The 6,807-nt window shown below is 45.3% G+C and overlaps 1 protein-coding gene across 6 annotated transcripts in view; it reads left to right on the top strand.

Moving 5' to 3' along the window:
- The first annotated feature begins 4,726 nt into the window (after positions 1–4,726).
- ATP6V0A1 (ATPase H+ transporting V0 subunit a1) overlaps positions 4,727–6,807 on the top strand; it is a 184,540-nt gene continuing 182,459 nt past the window's right edge. For 3 of the 6 annotated variants that reach the window (XM_068263440.1, XM_068263437.1, XM_068263435.1), the window contains exon 1: positions 4,730–4,945. The gene's annotated coding sequence lies outside the window, so the exon portion shown is untranslated. Of the gene's footprint in view, positions 4,946–6,807 lie in introns of all 6 variants that reach the window. The other 3 variants (XM_068263439.1, XM_068263438.1, XM_068263441.1) reach the window with 2 other exon arrangements.

The raw sequence follows: 6,807 nt of genomic DNA, 5'->3' as shown, positions 1-6,807 counted from the left end.
TATGAAGCAAGGCATTTAACTTCCTAACAGAAAAGGAGCTTTATGTTGCTATTGATATATGTGCTGTGAACTTTACAAGCTGCGTGACCTCAGTCACTGCCAGTGAATGAACTCTTGCTCCATTTCACATACAAAGGATGCTGTCCATTTACCTGTCAAATGACAGACAGCCTATTGGGCCAATCAAAGTGCAAGGATCTCGTCATTTGAAGCCACTGGACCTGCTGAGGCTCAGGATGGATTCAGTGGAGGGGCAGTTAAGTTAATGGATAGTGCGTAAGTTAGCAGCGCATGCTATGCTGCAATACCACAGCATAGCGTGAGCTGGAGATTTTTAACTCGCACTCCTGTCATTAAGTAATTTAGGGGAAGACAATTAACTTATCTGTACAGCGCGGCGTAATGTGTTGGCGCTTTATAAATACAATAAATAAATAAATGAATCTGTACGTTTTTGAGATGAGAGAGGAAACCAGAGTGCGCGGAGGATACCCACACAGACACAGGGAGAACCTACAAACTCCACGCAGATAGTACCCTGGCTGAGATTCATATCTGATAGTTTCTCTTTTGTTTGATTTTGTGCAGTTTATCAATCAAAGGTGTTGGAAAATATCAGTGCAATATAGCCTCTCTGGTGCAGAAATTGATTGTAGTAGATCCATGCAGTAGAGATGATGGCATATCTCCCCGTGGCTGAAAGATTAGGTGTTAGAGAAAAATTTGGCATTGGAATTATGGGCAGATATGGAGCCCTCTTTCTAGTCAGCTAGCATCAAAAGGCTTATGTTGATCTAAGCACAGCTGACATTAAAGGGGCACTATGGCGAAAAATTGTAAAATTCAAAATATGTGATATTTTCTCCTATGTTGCTGTCACTTAAGGTGGCCATACACTGGTCGATGTGCCATTAGATCGACCAGCTGACAGATCCCTATCTGATCGAATCTGATCAGAGAGGGATCGTATGGCTGCCTTTACTGCAAACAGATTGTGAATCGATTTCAGCCTGAAACCGATTCACCATCTGCTGAGCTGCTCCTGCCGCCTGTCCCCCCCCCCCCCCCCCCGTATACATTACCTGATGCTGGCTCCGGGTCCTCTTCTCCGCATTGCACGGCTCTGTTCCGGCTCCATCCCGGCGCTTCCTGTGTTACTCCGTGACCAGGAAGTTCAAATAGAGCGCCCTCTATTTGAACTTCCTGGTCACTGCAGTGACACAGGAAGCGCCGGGATGGATGGAGCCGGAACAGAGCCGTGCAGCGCAGAGAAGATGCCCGGGAGCCAGCCTCAGGTAATGTATACTTGATCGGATCGGCCGCCGCTAGCGACGCGCACTTTACCCGCGGGCGATCGAGGGTAATTTCCCGCACGGCGCGATCGACGGACCGATCCGATTTCGGGAGGAAATCGGATCGGCGGCTGCGTTTACCGCGAACGATTGGCAGCAGATTCGATCCCAGGATCGAATCTGCTGTCGAAACGGCCGCGAATCGAGCCAGTGTATGGCCTGCTTTACAGTAGGTAGTAGAAATCTGACAGAAGCGACAGGTTTTGGACTAGTCCATCTCTTTATAGGGGATTCTCAGGGATTTATTTATTTTCAAAAGCACTTAGTGAATGGCAGTTGCTCTGTCCAACTGCCAAAAAAACGTGTAGTGAGCAGGGAAGCTGGCCAGCATCATTGTTTAATTCCTTTTTATGGAGTCTCTTTATAAAGAATAAAAGCCTTGCTGATGTTCAACGGTGTCACTTGCCCAAGACTGCTCGCATCCCTCCTGGCCCACTCGGCATCTGCTATAAGACTGATGTTACTGAAGTCATGTAAACAGCATGCTAGGGGGTGGAGCTACCGTACTTCATGGCTGGCCAGCTTGGTGCACCTGGCTAATAAACTAAGTAAGGGGGCTGTGGGATCTGCAGGTGGGACGCAGCGAGGAAAGCAGGATTCAGGATTGCCACACAGAGTCTAGCAGCAAAAAAGTCAGCCTAGGACATCCAGGGGCCAACCCGGGACATTGCCCGGGACAAATTTCTACTTGGGACGACCCGGACGAGGGACCCAAAATCCGGGTAAATAGGGATGTCTAGTTACCGTACTAAAGGGCACTGAGCACCACAATTGTTTTTTTTATAATGAACCTTAGCATAACGGAGGTTCATAATGACTATGCCATTACTCATGTTGCCCAATGCCCTTCAAGTTGATGCCCAATCCAAGCGCTCAATTGCCTTGCTTATTTCCATATGGTAAAGTAAACTAAGATTATTAAAAGATACCAGAGTCAAAACCAGGCATGTAAGAGGCGCTGTGCTGATGCCCACCGCTCCCCTGCTCTCATCTGCTCCCTTCCTTTCTTACCTCCCAGCAGACTCTTCTGGGTCATTGGGAGTCGGGATCACTGCGCCTGCCCTGGCCTGGCTGTGCGCGTTCAACAGTGTGCAAGCACGGCTGGGAGGCCTCTGTGCATGATGTCACAATTTACACAATGCGCAGAGCCAGTGTGCTGTAGGACGCCCGCAGCTGGGCCAGCGTAGGTGCACTGATTCCAACTCCCAGCGGCCCGGAGGAGGCTGTTTGGGGATCTTTAGGTAAGAAAATAGGGGGGCAGAGGAGAACAAGGGGGAGCGGTGGGCATCAGCATAGCTCCCCCCATTTCCCCACCTTCTTTTGCCTCTGGTATCCTTTAATATAACTAGCTGGTGGTGTGCACTCGAACACTGCTAATCCAGTGCAGGAGACTTGGGCGCAGCCGGTGCCACCATAGGCCGTAATAGGAATTACGGCTATAGCAGCACTCAGGGAGTAACTTCGGCGCCGTCAGAAGACAGAGCTGAAGTTACTTTTAAAACACAATAATTTAGCTTCCAGCAATTGCTGGAAGCGGAATTATTTAATTCCCCACCATCCATGGCGGCCTGAAGGGGGAATAGTATTTAACACGGCCGGGACTTGTGCAGCAGCAGGATTCTGTATTCTGCGCCCAAGTCTCCCGCGCTGATTCCTCTCATCCGAAGGTGCACTATGCTGTGTGGGGAAGGAGTGTGTGCACCATCTCTCTGGACATCGCACACATCTCGCCACATATATACGCCAGATCCAAGGTAACGCAGGGCAGGAGGGGGCATGTGCAGGACAGAAGGACACAACATGCATATAGGGAACAGCTTGGAAATTATTATTATAAATGAAGGACTAGTATGAAGTGTGTCATAAAATTGCTCTGAATCTAGGAAGGCTCTGTTCCCACTTGAGCTGAAAACGTACATTTTTTGGCCATTCTCTATTCACTGCAAAACTGACAATGAACAATGAATGACATTTTATATATAGGAGCCATTCACAGTTGTAAGCAGTAAGCTGGCCGCACTTCTGTGCAGTCTGTGATAATCCTGGAAGAGCAGATGTGTTTCCCATATAGCCTATGGTGGTTACAATGGGCTACAGCGGATTATTGGAGCAGACGCTACACTGTCTGCTTTCACACGTGATCCTGTGGAAGTGGGAACTGAGCCCAACATCACAGAGCTGGTTTCGCACTGGAAGGATCAAAAACAAATACATACAGTATATTGGGCATCAGTTTTTGATCTGTGACCCTCTGCTCCCTTAGCGTGTCTTCAATGCGACGGGTCTGTTGATCCATAAAAATCGCCCCATTCCCAAACTTGTGGTCCAGTTGGTGTAATGGGTGGAGCAGATCCGTTCCAACGGAGCAATGTGAACAGATCTTATTGATTAACATAGGGATCCGTTCACATCCTTTAAAAATCAGTCGGTTATAGCTCACTAAGCGAACTGTTTTTGTTGCCAATGTGAATTTGGCCTAATAAAGTGAACTGACTGGAAGCGAGGCTTTATGTTTAGCCAATATTTTCCTTTTTAAAAAGTGAACCATGTCTCTCTTCTTTCTTCAGGTGCCCTTACACCCTATCAATTTTCCCATTTGATTTCCTGTAGATTCAATTCATCTGTTGGGAATCAATTTCCCAAAATGTCAGATTGAACGAGACCGAACATCGATTGATTGATCGTATGGTTTGGACGGAAAATGTAGGTCGATCAGCGGTGGGTTAAGAGCATTGATTGATAGTCCGTAGGGCCGCACTGCATAAAACGGTGCAACAGTGCAGTTTGATCAATTTTCAGTTGATTTCCTGCTGGAATCTATTATGCTGGGAACACATGATGCAATTTCCCCTCCGATCGGTGGCAATAAGACGATTATTTCCAACATGTTTATCTGTTTCCGATCGAGAAAGGGATAGATTTTGCAAAATTCCTTTATTGATTGGGAGCAGTTTGGACAAGTACACATGCTACAACTTCCTGTCCAATCACCCATCGATCAGATGGGAATTGCATCTGTGTTCCCAACATAAGACATTGATTTGCAGTGTGTGGTAGGAATTCATTCCTTCTGAATCAGTTCTTTTCAGAAAAGGAATTCGACGTTTTGGAACAATGAATGAAAATCTGCTTCACTCTATAAAACTACACACCCCATTCTTGAACATGAGCTACAACAGCAAGCAGCTGATAACAGCCCGACGTCATCTGATCTGAGTGTCTTGAGCGAACCACGTGATTCTCAGTACCCTCCTCAATGCGGCAGACAGCACACTCTAAGAGCTTGAGTCATGTGACCTATCCCTGCGTAAACTCGCTCGCCATGTTGACTGTGGGCAAAAGGGGATAACTTTAGTACACTAAACCACATTTATAGCGAAGAGAAAAAAATCTCAGGTGGTTATTACTTGACATTTGTTTCTCAATGTGAATGTCATACAAAAGATATTAAAGCGTTAAAAGTGCGCAATTGCCGAGGCTTCCCTGACCGCCAATGGCGGAGAGGCCGCAGCAGAGGCTTATGGGTGACGTCACGGGCTGTTCTGCGGACAGTGAGAAGGAGAAGACGCTGATGCTAGGTGTTCATCTTCAAGGTATGGGCTGTAGAATAAATACCTGGGCTGGCAATATGGGGTCCGTAATAGCGACGGACTATAGAGAAGATCAGCTGCGGCGTGTGGGTGATATTTATGGGTTGGCTTGTTATATATGTTGAATTATTAATAGCTGTATGTCAGATGCTAGGTGGGTGTGATGCAGGCTTTGTATCAGACCCATTGATTAGTATTTCAGTAGTGGCCTGTCATAGTGCTTACAGAGCGTAGTAGCTTGGAAGCCATAGGCTTCAGCCTTTACATTGCAATTATGGAGGTTGGACTGTATAATAGCTTGTAATGTATGGTATACATGCTATAGTCAGGAATTGTGTAGAAACCGGCTTGTCAACTGGATTCTTGTGATATTTGTAAACGCTATACTTGTTTAAATATTAAGTAGCTGGGTACATTTTATTAAATGATAAAGTACCCATGTCTTATGTTGGGTTTTTACAAGTAATCAGTATGCATAATAATAAAGCTCTTTAAATGGAGGAAGAAAACAATGTCATCTAATACACACATATAGAGCATATTTTGTTTAATGTACATAGATTTCATGGCAGTATATACACAGCAGGGCTGTGAGAGAGTAGGTGCTCCTCATAAAGGTTTACAGTTAACAGGTCTGTACAGACACATAAGAAGTGTTACTATATTGTTGGGGATTATTTAGCATAGCTTTTTAGGACAGATCACTGTACCAACAAGCGGCTTTTATATATGGTTATAGCCAGTCTTGTCCTATGGAGGGGCAGGATGAGTTGGAGATAATTTGCTGCTCCAGTATTCGTGTCAGTTTGACATTCGTGATCGGATCTGGCAGATCATTAACAATGCTGTGAGATGTGTACTGACGCTAGAGGTAGTCTGAGACAGTCAGATTGATGATTGTCTTGGACAGTGAAAGTTTTTAGCATCTAAGTGTTTGTTTTTTTTTTTTTTAAATTGTTGGCCACACGAATGAATAAATAAGGCTTAAAACAAACAAAAAAAAAATACTTGCGTTTGTGTTGAGTATTAGAAATATCTTTGCATAACACCTAATAAGAAGAGGCCAGAGAGGCTGCATGCATGCAAGTTTTTAGTCCTCCCAACATTGCATCTAAAGGTGGCTATACATGTTTAGATTGCCACTCAATGTGGCAAACAGATCAATCCTTCCCTGATCTGAATCATACACTGCACACAGATTTAAATAGATTTCATGGTGAATCTATCAAACTGCAATATTGCACTGTTTAATGCAAGGCTATGTGCCGTTGATCTGCCATCACATCCAATCACCCGTTAATTTTTCTATCCAATATTAATTTTGAACAATTTTTGTAGCAAAACGAATTAAATTACAATTGATGCAACTATGAGCGCTATAGATTTCCAGCAGATCTGCTCAGAATGACTGAATCTGCCAGTAAAAATCGATGCATGTAAAGGTGCGTACACACCTGATGGGTGTCGACCATCGGGGATCAATACCTAATCCCTTTGGGTGACATTGCTGGACCAGACTGCACACATGCATGTCAGCTGTGTAATTGATGAGACGCTGTGTTGCTATGCAGAGGGAGGACGAGCTGTGCGTGACCTCACATGGGGTAGCAACGCAAACAATGGGATCAGCGTCGCTGGGGTGAGTAGATCGCTCGTGGGTTGGGGGCTGCCAGGGCTGTGGAGTCGGTCCAAAAATCCACCGACTCCGACTCCGACTCCTCAGTTTAGGATTCCACCGACTCCGACTCCACGACTCCGACTCCTCTAATTTGCATATTACAATTTTGTTGATTAAAAGTATGTAACATGAAATTCGTCTCTTAACTGCCAACGCTTAGGAATTTTACAAGACAACTGAAGTGAGA

This window comes from Hyperolius riggenbachi, chromosome 12 (genome assembly GCF_040937935.1).
Source record: "Hyperolius riggenbachi isolate aHypRig1 chromosome 12, aHypRig1.pri, whole genome shotgun sequence".
In the NCBI taxonomy this organism is placed as follows: Eukaryota; Metazoa; Chordata; class Amphibia; order Anura; family Hyperoliidae; genus Hyperolius; species Hyperolius riggenbachi.
The sequence above is the reverse complement of the archived record's forward strand: the minus strand, read 5'-3'. Positions and strand labels throughout refer to the sequence as shown.